At 46.9% G+C, this 12,582-nt stretch overlaps 1 protein-coding gene across 1 annotated transcript in view; it reads right to left on the bottom strand.

The window, feature by feature from the left end:
- Positions 1-12,582, bottom strand: part of PCMTD1 (protein-L-isoaspartate (D-aspartate) O-methyltransferase domain containing 1) — a 129,417-nt gene that overhangs the window by 116,283 nt on the left and 552 nt on the right. The window lies entirely within an intron of this gene.

Here is a 12,582-nt window from a genome sequence, read left to right as displayed (position 1 = left end):
GGTTCGATGGCATGGAGACGAAGCAGAGCGTGATGGATTGGAAGGATACTCTCTTGGAGGAAGCTCTGGAGGAACCTGAGTGAAATGAAGAGAGTATCCTTCCCTGATGATGGTAAGTACCCAGAGGTCGGATGTGATTGTCGTCCATCCAGGGTAAAAAAGATGGAGATGACCTCCTATAGGAGGAAAGGAAGGCAGAGTCAGAACGATGGAGGTTATGCTCTGTTGTAAACAGTCAAAAAGGCTGAGTAGCCTTAGGTACAGCAGAAGGTTGAGGTTTTTGTTGCTTCTGAGTCTGCTGTTTCTTAAGAGGAGGGCGATTATAAGGGGCCGTCCTCGGAGCAAAACGCTGTTGATAGATAGGAGCAAGGCGTGCATGTTTGGCAGGAGCTGGCTTCAGCTTAGGTCTGACAATAGAAGCAAAGGATTTTTCATGGTCAGACAATTTCTTGGTGGCTGCCTCGATGGATTCATCGAATAGGTCATTGCCTTCACAAGGGATATTAACCAAGCAGTCTTGAAGATTAGGGTCCATGTCAATGGTTCGAAGCCAGGCAAGACGATGCATAGCTACAGAGCAAGCAGCTGCTCGGGCAGACAACTCGAAAGCATCATAAGATGACTGGAGAAGATGTAATCTGAGTTGAGATAAAGAAGCAAGGACTTCTTGAAATTCAAAGTGCTTTTGAGTATCCAAATAAGTCAAGAACTTTGGTAATAGAGAAATGAGGAATTCAAAATAAGTAATAAACTGAAAATTATAATTGAGGACTTTAGAGGATATCATGGCATTTTGATAGATGCGACGTCCAAATTTGTCCATCGTTTTCCCTTCAATTTCAGGAGGAATTGTGGCATAAACCTTGGAAGGATGGGACCTCTTCAAGGAGGTCTCGACAAGCAGGGATTGATGAGATAACTGTGAGTTGTCAAAGCCTTTGCGATGCACAGTTTTATACCTAGAGTCCAATTTGCCTGGAACAGCTGGTATGGAAAAAGGTGTTTCCATGCATCAACCAAAAGTCTGATTCAAAAGCTTATGAAGAGGAAGCTTAAGTGACTCTGCCGGAGGTTGAGGAAGATGCTTGACTTCTAGATACTCCTTAGAGTATTTAGAGCCAGTATCTAATTGAAGATCCAAGTCCACAACCATCTGACGAAGAAAAGATGAGAAAGATAGCTGATCCGCCAAGGCTTTGCCTCAAGAAGGACTCGAGGACATCGAAGATGAAGCTTCGGCAGGAAAAAAGACATCAAAGGAATATGGTGACTTGGACGAGGCAATCGAGACCGGGACATCCTCGAGGTCCGGCACTGGAGATCTCGAACGAGGAGTCGGTGGTCTAGTTGAAGTTGGGCTGATAGAGGCTTCGTTGAAGAAGGTCTTTCTTTAGAAGAAGAACTATGCCTGGAATGATGCCGCGATGAAGGCCTCGATCGTCGATGAGAACTGTGCCTGGAAGCAGATCTCGAAGATCGAGGAGACTTCGCCTCGGAGATGGAAGCAGAGGATGGTATTGAAGAATGTATAGGACTGGAGGCTGTAGATCGAAGCTCCAGAGGCTTGGTGGAGGAACCTCGATGCACTCCCAAAGACTCTGCTCCTTGTATAGAGTGTGAGGATTCCTTCCAAGGCACTTGCAAAGATTCTGCTCCTTGCTGTATGTGCTTTGATGCCAGACCAGACACTCGCAGAGACTCTGCTCTCTGCAAAGAGTGTGTTAGCTTAGACTGAGGCAGGGGAAGAGGCTCGACCTCGTGGGAGTCTGCTGAATGCCCAGGCTGGATAAGAGGTAGAAGCTTCGGTCCCATATTAGTAAGGAACTAAATGAATTGCTTCTCCAACATGGTCTGGAAAGAAGCCGGCAAGGATGGATCCGCGTCTGAAACCGAACCACCCGCTTTGGCTGGAGGTTCCCTTGAGGGAGTGTGAGTGTGCTTTGACTTGGAAGTCTTAGGCACTTTAATCACTACCGCTGGAACTGTCTGCTGAGCTATCTGACCTGAGGAAACAGGGGAAGATACAGCAGATGTCATCGAAGAAAGAGCCGCTGCAAACGACAAAGGTCTGATGAGGCTCGAGGTGGAAGCAGTAGAAGCAGGAGGAACCTCGGTAGGAGTCGAGGCCGAGGTCACCTTTGAAGTCGAGGGATTAGAAGAAGAATCCATCTCGAAGAGCTTGTCCACCAAAATACGATTGAAGGCTCGAGGCTGAAGCGTAGCACAGCGCAGGCACGACTTCGGATGATGTTTCGGCCCAAGGCACTTGAGGGAGCGATGGTGTGGGTCCGTAAGAGAAATCACACGCTGGCACTTGCTACACTTCTTGAAGCCCGTGACAGGCCAGGACACAGAAGGAAAAATAGCCGCCGCAAGATCGAAGCCCTCGAGCTGTGGCCGAGCAGCCTGTCCCGGGAAACGGACGGAAGAGGAAAAATTTTTTTTTTTTAAACTGAAAATGAAAGAAAATAAGAACAGCGATTCGTGAGGAAAAAAATACAAACCGCGGTTCAGAGAAGGCACAAAGTAACGAAGTTAAACGCAGAGAGTCAAAGACGGACTTCTTGGCTCCGCGGAAAACTGAGAACTGAGGAGACGCGCCCTGCGCTGGGCAGGAAGGCACTCACGCATGCGCGGTGCGGGCGACTCGAACTTCGAGTTTTTTCAAGCAAGTCTGCTTGTGAGGCGTCCGCATCCGGCCTTCGTCGATGACATCACCCATATGTGAGAATAGGCTGCCTGCTTGTCCTGGGTTAACCAACAGTACTTGCAGAATTTCAGTTCCCCTCTGACCAGGGTGGCTGAAAGCCCAAGGTTGAAAGGGGACTCCTTTAATTCAGAAAAACTACAGGGAAAGGGAATTGCTACAAAACTATTGCTCTAAATATGAAATGAATGAACAAGTAATAATGAATTAGTCTGGATATCAACTAAAAATCATTTCCAGCAGAGAAGGGGCAGAGAACCAAGGAAGCAGAAGGTCAAATCTCACTGATTATATTTGTGTTCTTGGGTAAATCACTTAATTGTAAGTTCTCTGGGAATAGTTTATTGTGCCTGAAACCCCCCATAGGTAATTCTGAAATTTTTGCTTGAAAAGAATTGTTTGTGAACAGTGGATTTAAAACTAGCATTTGTCTGTATTGAATCTGGAAAAATTAGAGGAGTTTCTATCTGCTGGTTATCTGACTGCAGGAGAATTGTATCAAATTTATGAAAGTCACTGGCAGAATTCTGTGCAACCTCTCAGGGCAGAATTCCTCATCCACACAGAATTCTGATCAAACCTTCCATTCTGCCACTGTCCTCTCCTCCCCCACACAGGTCTGGCCTCTATCACTTCAACTTACCCCCCCCCCCTCCATGAGATCAGACATGCCTGTAGGCCTCCTAGAGCAGTAGCAGTGGCAGCAGCTAGCCAGCAGAGGCAGTGCTATGAATCGGCTGCTTTGTGGCCAGCCCCATCAGGGCCTTCCCTCTGAAGCATCACTTCCTGTAGACAAAGGGAAGGCCCCAGCAGGGCCTGCCACAAGCAGGCTGTTCACTGTGCTGCATCTGTTAGCTGGCTACCACCACTACTGCTGCAGTGGGAGGCCTGCAGGTATATCTGATCTCAGAGGGAGGGGGTGTCAGTTGGAGGAAGAGAGGCCAGACCTGCGCTGGGGAGAAGGTGGGGAAGGGAACATGGATGCCAGGCCCATATGGGGAAGAGGAGGGGACATGGATCTTGCACTAGAAGTGGAATGGGGGAAGGGGAGGAGAGGAAAGGAAAGGACATGAATCCTGGACTGCAAGTAGGGGGTGGGGAGACAGAGAGGACATGGAAGCTAGATCTCCTGGGGGAGGAGGAGAGGGGAGGAGACATGGATGCTAGACCTGAAAGTAGAGATGAAAGGAGATGAAAAGAAAACCCAAGCAAGAAAGGGGGGTGAGAAGGAAGAGATGCTTGACCGTAGAGAGAGATGGACCCGCAAGTGGGAGTGGGGGATGATAGAGAAAGAGAGAGTGACAAAGAGCAGAAAGGGGATGGGAAGGGAGGAAGAGATTCTTAGCCAGTGGAAAGGGAGAGAGAGATGCCAGACTATGGGGGCCAAAGATGGGATTCAGGATGCAAGTGAGAGATAGAACTAAGGAGACTGGAATCTGAGAAAGGAAAAGGAAAAAGGCAGGAAGAAATTTCAGGCCTTAGGATAGGCTTCCCGATCAAGTGGTCCTCGTTCATACAGACAATCAAGTCGCCATGTACTATGTCAACAAGCAGTGAGGAACAGGATCTCTTCCCCTTTGCCAGGAGGCTCAGAAGGTTTGGAATTGGGAAATTCCTCACATCTTTCTGAAAGCCATCTACATTCAAGGAGAGAAAAACTTTTTACTGGACACAATTTGTCGCCTCTCCATCAATTTTTTTCTCAATGGGGAACTCCTCAGATAGCTCTCTTTGCGTCTCCCCACAACAACAAACTGCCTCAGATTTGTTCCAGGATATACTCTCCTCATCGCCTCGAGGTAGATGCTTTTCTTCTGGAATGGACGAGCAGATTCCTATACGCGTTTTCCTCCATTCCCTCTCATTTTCAAGACACTCGTCAAACTCAAACACGAACATGCCACCATGATTCTCATAGCTCCTCAGTGGCCCAGACAACCTTGGTTCTCTCTTCTACTTCAACTCAGCAGCAGGGAGCCACTTCTTCTACCAGTTTTTCTGTCTCTGCTTACACAATCAGGGATCTCTACTTCATCCCAACCTGCTGCCTCTGCACCTGACAGCTTGGTACCTTTCAACATAACTGCCAATCTATAGTTCTCTCAATCTGTCAAGGACAGTTTAGAGGCTTCCAGTAGTTTGGGATCTCAATGTGGTTGATGAAGCCTCCATTTGAACCAATGTCTTCGGCTCATCTAAAATATCTCACTTGGAAAGTGGTCTTCCTCATTGCTCTCACGTCTGCTCGCAGAGTCAGTGAGCTATAAGCTTTAGTAGCGGACCCACCTTTCACAGTATTCCATCATGATAAGGTAGTCCTCTGTACTCATCCTAAATTCTTACCTAAAGTGGTTTCAGAATTTCATCTCAATCAATCCATTGTTCTTCCAGTGTTTTTTCCAAAGCCTCATTCTCATTCTGGAGAAACAGCTCTTCATACTCTGGACTGTAAGCATACTTTGGCTTTCTACTTGTAAAGGACTAAGCCACAAAGATCTTCTCAATTTTTTGTCTCCTTTGATCCAAATAAGTTGGGACATTCAGTTTCCAAGAGAACCATCTCCAACTGGTTGGCTGCTTGCATCTCTTCCTGCTATGCTTGGGTTGGATTGCATCTAGAGGGTCGAGTCACAGCTCATAAAGTTAAAGCCATGGCGGCATCTGTAGCTTTCCTTAGATCTACTCCTATTGAGGAAATCTACAAAGCTGCCACTTGGTCCTTGGTTCATACCTTCACCTCTCATTATTATCTGGATTCTTTTTCCAGAAGGGATGGCCACTTTGGCCAGGCAGTATTACAAAATTTATTCTCCTGAATTGCCAACACTCTCACCATCCCATTCTGGTTAGCTTGGAAGTCACCCATATGTTGAGAGAATATGTTGCCTGCTTGTCCTGGGATAAAGCACAGTTACTTACTGTAACAGATGTTATCCCAGGACAAGCAGGCAGCATATTCTCAACATGTGGGTGACGTCATCCACAGAGCCCTGTAGCAGACAGCCTCACAAGCAACTTGCTTGTAGAACTTCAAGTTCACGAGTGCCACACTGCGCATGCACGAGTGCCTTCCCGTCCAAGTCAGGGCACACGTCTCCTCAGTGTCTCCTCAGTTCTTGTTTTTCCGCGGAGCTGAGAAGCACCTGTTTTCTAGCTCTGCCCCATTGTCCACTGCCTTCTCACACCGCGGCTTTGTTTTTTTCTTTATTACTTTTAGTTTCAAGTCGTGTGGTGCGTGGGGAAAAAAAGAAGACTTTTGTTCTTTTCTTCTGTCGACCGACTGGGGCCGCAGCCCTAGCCACAAGTCTTCGTTTCGGCTGCAGCCATTGTTTTCTTTCATATCCCAGCTTGTTCCAGGATTTTTGACGCTGTAGTCAGTGTAACCATGCAGGCTTTTTTCTCACTGTCCCACAATGTTCATATCTTCACTGTTTGAGACCCGACCACCATCCTAAGTCCTGCACCCGCTGTGCTACTTTTCAGAAGGGGCTCCTAGGACATATCGGGTCTAGTGTCAGCAACTTTTCGGGGTCATGAAACCATCTGCTGAAATGGTCTCGTCCTCGACCTCGTCAGTGGTCTCGTTGGTAAAAACCCTCGACCTCGGCCAAGCCTCCTCCCTCGGGGAAGTCAGGCAAGTATCTTTTTTCCTCTGCAGGTTCACTGGCTACGAAGCCTTCAGCCTTTCAACCAGTCTCAGGCAATCCAGGCAATGAGTGCAGTCGTGCCAGCCTCTACAAGACCCCCTTCGAAGCGTGCCTCCATTAATAGGGAATACTCATTCTTGAGGTCGCCCTCTATGGAACGCACTGCTGCACCTTGAATATCAGTTCATTGGTATGGTGCCATCTTTCCAGGACTGGGAGCTTAGCACTGTGTTTGCTCAACATGCTCCACGGCCTCAACTTTGCTCCCTGCAAGCCAGTCTGAGCATATCCTTGAGGTTCGACCTGCTATGTTTCTGAGGCCTCTTGCCTCGTCCTCCAGAATCTTCGCCTGGTCAATCTAGATCTTGTACTCTTACAAGAGTACTCTTACTCTTGTAAGCTTCGAGGAAGTCAAGACACCTCGATCTGCTTCTGCCTCGAGGTATTCCTCTTCATCGAGGCACCTCTGTTCGAGGCAGGATTAGGATCCCTCTCTTCCTCATCCTTCGAGGCTCTTATGGGAACCTTCCAGACTTGGGCAGGGTCTCGACCTCGACCAAGCTTTCTGCAAGGCAGTCGGAGCATGTCCTCGAGGCGCACCCTCTTGGTTTCTGAGGCAGTCACAAAGCCTTGATCTGCTTCCGCCTCGAAGTACTCCTCTCCATCGAGGCACCCCTGTTTGAGGCAGGATACGGATTCCTTTTTCCCTCATGCTTCGAGGCTCTTCAGGGACTCTTCCAGGCCCAGGTGGGGTCTCGTGCTGGAGGTCCTTGTCAGCCTCCTTCCACTCCACCTTGAGGCTTTTTGAGGCCCCAGACTCCTCTTTCAAAGCATGCTGTGGGGGATCCTCGTTTCTCCAGTTTCTACGAGACCTGTGACAAGGCACTCAATTTTCGCATACTCCTCCTACCTCTCCGAGTACTTCTAATGGGAAGTATTCTCTGACCTACATCACGCAGCAGACTCTCTTCCCTTTTTCATTGCAAGGCATCTCCATCATATTCTGCAGTTCCTACATTCTCACTTCTATGATATGAGTCATTGAGCCTTCTTCTGACTCCTCAATTTGAGTCCGGCTTTCCTAAGGAATTTGGAGACACCTTATTCCATCCAGGCCTGATTCCATGTCCAGGGGTTGACAAGCCTCAGTTGTCCTACTAATCCTTCCTGCTGGACTCTTCTCTCACATCTCACTCGGGTCTACCCTGTAGTCCCTCCTGGGAGAGTAGGACAGTCCATTGATAAGTTTGGCTGTCGTCTTTGTCGTACTTTCATGGGGGAAATAGGTTTTTGATTTACACCTTAACCTCTTTTTTGAATTGCGGCATGACCACCATGCCTTTTTTCTTCTCAGACATGCCAGCACATCGTTTTGCTGTGTTCCAATGGCTGCACCATATCCTGTACCACTTCTGATTACACTTGCTCCAGGCACCGTCTGCTGATTTGACCTTTCATCCACAGTCACTACCTTTTCTGTGGCAATGAGACGCCTGGCTTGGTTACGGATTGTGAACATGGATTCCAATCTTCCAGACCGACTGGCTAATATGCCCTATCAGGGATATGAGTTGTTGATGAATCCATTGTGGACTCCATCAAAGGCTTTTCAGTACCATCGTCAAGGAGAGTTACCTGCTTCAAATCCCTTGAGGGCTCAAGGCAATTGGTTATGCTCTCTAGATCTCAATGAGGCTTACTCATTTTCAATTCCTTCAGCCTCTTGCAGATTCCTAAGATTTAGGGGGAGGGGAATCTTTATATTCAATAGCGAGACCTTCCTTTCGGTCTCGCTTCATCTTCCAGGGTCTTCATGAAGTGCCTGGTGGTGGTAGCTGCAGCCCTGCGAACATAGGGTCTTCAAGTCTTTCCATATCTGGAAGACTGGCTCATCAAAGCCTCCTTTCAACAGGAGGTTATTGTAGCGACCCAACAGACTATTGCATTCCTCCAAAGTCTGGGGTTCAAAGTCAATAAGTCCCAGTTGCATCCCTCCCAAACTCTACAGCTATCGGAGTCCTCATTTCACTTTTGCCACCAAGTGTCTTCTCTCACGTCAATTTCGGCGAGACAAATACTCAGTCACATGGCTTCTACAGTTCATGTAACTCCTTTTGCTAGACTTCACCTTCGGATTCCTCAGTGGACCCTGGCATCTCAGTGGCGGCAAGCTTGCGATCCGCTTTCTCCACACATTACAGTGACTCCTTCGTTGAGACAGTCTCTCCACTGGTGGATGCTCTCTTCCAATCTTTCCAGAGGTTTGCTATTCCACACACACCCCCATCAGAAGATTCTCACAACAGATTCTTCAACCTACCCTTGGGGGGCTCATCTCCATGGTCTCCGTACTCAAGGCCATTGGACCAGCACAGATCGTCTATGTCACGTCAATCTGTTGAAGCTCAGAGTGATTTTCCATGCTCTCAAAGCTTTCCAACATCTTCACGACCAGGTGGTCCTCATTCAGATGAACAACCAAGTCGCCATGTACTATGTCTCTCCCTCTATGTCAAGAAGTTCTGAAACTTTGGAATTGGGCAGTCCTTCACAATATCTTCCTCAGAGCTGTCTACATTCAAGGTCAGCAAAACTGTCTGGAGGACAAATTGAGTCGTCTTCTGCAATCTCACGAATGAGCACTCAATTCCTCACCTCTACATCAAGTGTTTGCTCAATGGGGAACTCCGCAGATAGATCTCTTTGCGTCCCCCCACAACAATAAGCTGCCTCTGTTCTGCTCCAGGATATACTCTCCTCATTGCCTCGTGGCAGATGCTTTCCTTCTGGAATGGATGAATCAGTTTCTCTATACATTCCCTCCATTCCATGATTTTCATAGCTCCTCAGTGCTCAGACAACCATGGTACTCCCTTCTACTTCAACTCAGCACCAGGGAGCCTCTACTTTTACCAGTATTTCCCTCTCTGCTTACACAGCATCAGAGGTCTCTACTTCATCTCAACCTGCAGTCTCTATACTTGACAGCTTGGTTCCTTTCAACCTAAGTGCCACTCTCCAGTTTTCTCAATCTGTACAGGAATTCCTAGAGGCTTCCAGAAAGCTGTCCACTTGGCAGTATCACACCCAGAAATGGGCTAGATTTTCTGCTTCGTTTACTACTCATCCCAAGGGGCTGCTATCTGCCACCTTGTCTTCAGTTCTGCATTATCTGCTGCACTTATCTCACTCTGGCCTCAAATCTGCATCTATTAGAGTCCACCTAAGTGCTATTGCTGCTTTTCATCAGCCTATTGAAGAGAAACCCTTTCGGCTCATCCTGTGGTTTCCAGATTTATGAAAGGACTTTTCAATATCAAACCACCACTCAAACCGTTTCCAGTGGTTTGGGATCTCAATATAGTCCTAGCTCACTTGATGAAGCCTCCTTTTGAACCAATGCATACAGCTCATCTGAAATGCCTCATTTGGAAATTGATGTTTCTCATTGCGCTCACCTCTGTTACACGAGTCAGTGAGCTGCAAGCTCTAGTAGCTGATCTACCTTTCATGATTTCCCATCATGAACGAGGTGGTCCTCTGTAATCATCCCAAATTCATACTTAAAGTGGTTTCAGAATTTCATCTCCATCATTCACTTGTTCTTCTAATGTGGGGTTTTGGGTTTTTTTTTCCCAAAGCCTCATTCTCATCCTGGAGAATCAGCTCTTAATACTATGGACTGTAAGCATGCTTTGGCTTTCTATTTGCAATGCACTCAACCTCACAGATCAGCTCCTCCACTTTTTATCTCATTCGATCTGTATACGTTGGAGCATCCTGTTTCCAAGCGCACCATCTCCAGCTCGATGGCTGCTTGCATCTCTTTCTGCTCTTCTCAGGCTGCTCTCCATCTGCAGGATCGAGTCATGGGCCATACAGTTAGAGCTCTGGCAGCTTCTATGACTTTCCTCAGATCAACTTCTATTGTGGAAATCTGCAAGGCTGCCACTTCGTCCTCGGTTTATACATTCACTTCTCATTCTTGTCTGGATTTTTCTCCAGATGGGATGGCCTTTTTGGCCAGGCAGTTTTACAACATTTATTTTCCTAAAGAGCCAACTCTCCCACCATCCCATTCTGGTTAGCTTGGAGGTCACCCACATGTTGAGAATATGCTGCCTGCTTGTCCTGGGATAAAGTACAGTTACTTACCGTAACAGTTGTTATCCAGAGACAGCAGGCAGATATTCTCACAACCCACTCACCTCCCCTGTTTGGCTTCATAGCTAGCTATCTGAACTGAGGAGACGCTGAAGAGATGCGCATCCTGACTCGGGCGGGAAGGCACTCGCGAACTTGAAGTTCTACAAGCAAGTTGCTTACGAGGCTCTCCGCTACAGGGCTCCGTGGATGACATCACCCACATGATGAGAATATCTGCCTTCTGTCCCTGGATAACAACTGTTACGGTAAGTAACTGTATTTTATCCAGGGACAGCAGGCAGATATTCTCACAACCCACCCACCTCCCCTGGTTGGCTTCTTAGCTAGCTATCTGAACTGAGAAAACGTGCGCCTACATCGGGTGGGGAGGCACTCAAGCATGCGCGGCAGTCGCAAACTTTCTAAAGTTCTTCAAGCAAGTCTGCTTGCGAAGCTGTCCGCATCGGAGCTCTGTGGATGATGTCACCCATATGTTGAGAATATCTGCCTGCTGTCCCTGGATAACACCTGTTACGGTAAGTAACTGTGTTTTTTAGTCGTTCCCATAATAAAGAAAATTCCCTATTACCTTTTTTGTTCTGTTTGTCTGTCTTGAATAGATTACGGTATAAGATCTGATGAGTCTTATATGTTTGTGTTTAGTACTGTGTACAACTACTAGTGCAACAAATGATAAATAGTAGTAGGGAATTTTGGAGAAGGGTAAAAGGATGCAATGGTGAGGGGAAGGCTGCCATTTTGAAGAGGCGGGCCAGCTGGCCAGAGGGAGAAGGCATCCTTCCAACCATGGGGAGAGAACAAGGGTCATCAAAGGCACGGGGGGGTGGGGTTGCGTGGCGACTGGAGATGGGCAACTCTTCCACTTCCGGGGGGAGTTATTAGTGTCAGTAATGCAGCAGGAGAGAGAGAGGGTATCTATCTCTCCTGTCAAACATCAATTTGGGTTATTTATTTTACTTTTTTTAATTTTATGGGGAGCTTAGCAGTGTCGGGTGCCAGAAACACATAAGACACAGTTATAATACATGTGCTCAAGAAGCGTGCTTTTACCACTCCCCCCCCCACCAAAAAATAATAATAATTTGTTTCATTAGCCACATTCAAAACACACGCCAGAGATGTGTTTTTCATTGTGCTGGCACTGTGCCACCCCCATCCCCCCTGGACCAGTTGTTGATTTTAGTTGCCAAAAGCCAATGCCGCTCTTGGAGAATGACTTGGCGATGTTGAAGAATCCACCAGAGTGCTCATTTAAATACTGGCAAGACCATTTGCATAGCAGTGTCAGAGACTGCTAGAAAGCTCGCAAAAGACCTTGGTAAGCTGTTTTGATAATCCAATGCTAAAATACATGCACGCTAAGTTGGCTAGAACCATTTAGTAAGCACATTAAAGGCAGATTTTAGTTTTGAGAATCTGGCCTTGAGACTTGTATATTGCCTTTTTAGAAAGTTACACAACCACAGTCAAAATGGTTTACATTTGGCCTTTATCAGCCGTCATGTTTCTATGTTTCTATTATGGAAAGGGTGGTAGATTCGTGGAACAGCCTCCCGGCAGAGGTGGTGGAAACAGAGACTGTGTCTGAATTCAAGAGGGCCTTGGATAGGCATGTGGGATCTCTCGGAGAGATAATGGTTACTGTGGATGGGCAGACTAGATGGACCATTTGGCCGTTATCTGCCATCATGTTTCTATGTATACATGTACTTATTTTTGTACCCGGGGCAAAGGAGGATTAAGTAATTTGCCCAGAGTCATAAGAAGCAACCCTAGGATTCAATCTCACAACCTCTGGGAGCAGAGGCAACTCTACCTCACCTCCAGATGAATAAGAGCTTAGAGCTTGATTATCCCTCTCTTTTTTAAATAACATGAATTTTAATTTGGTTTTGAATCAAATGGTAACAATATTTTTTCTGGTGTACAATCATCTTAAGCACACACCCTAAATTAGGAATCAGGTAGAACACCGGGAGTAATGTATGACTATATGCAGAATATAAATTTTAGAATAATAAAATAATTAAGAGCAACAATGTGGTAGTCAAGTAGGCGTAA

This window comes from Geotrypetes seraphini, chromosome 2 (assembly GCF_902459505.1).
Source record: "Geotrypetes seraphini chromosome 2, aGeoSer1.1, whole genome shotgun sequence".
Taxonomy (NCBI): Eukaryota; Metazoa; Chordata; class Amphibia; order Gymnophiona; family Dermophiidae; genus Geotrypetes; species Geotrypetes seraphini.
This window is presented reverse-complemented; position numbering and strand designations above follow the sequence as displayed.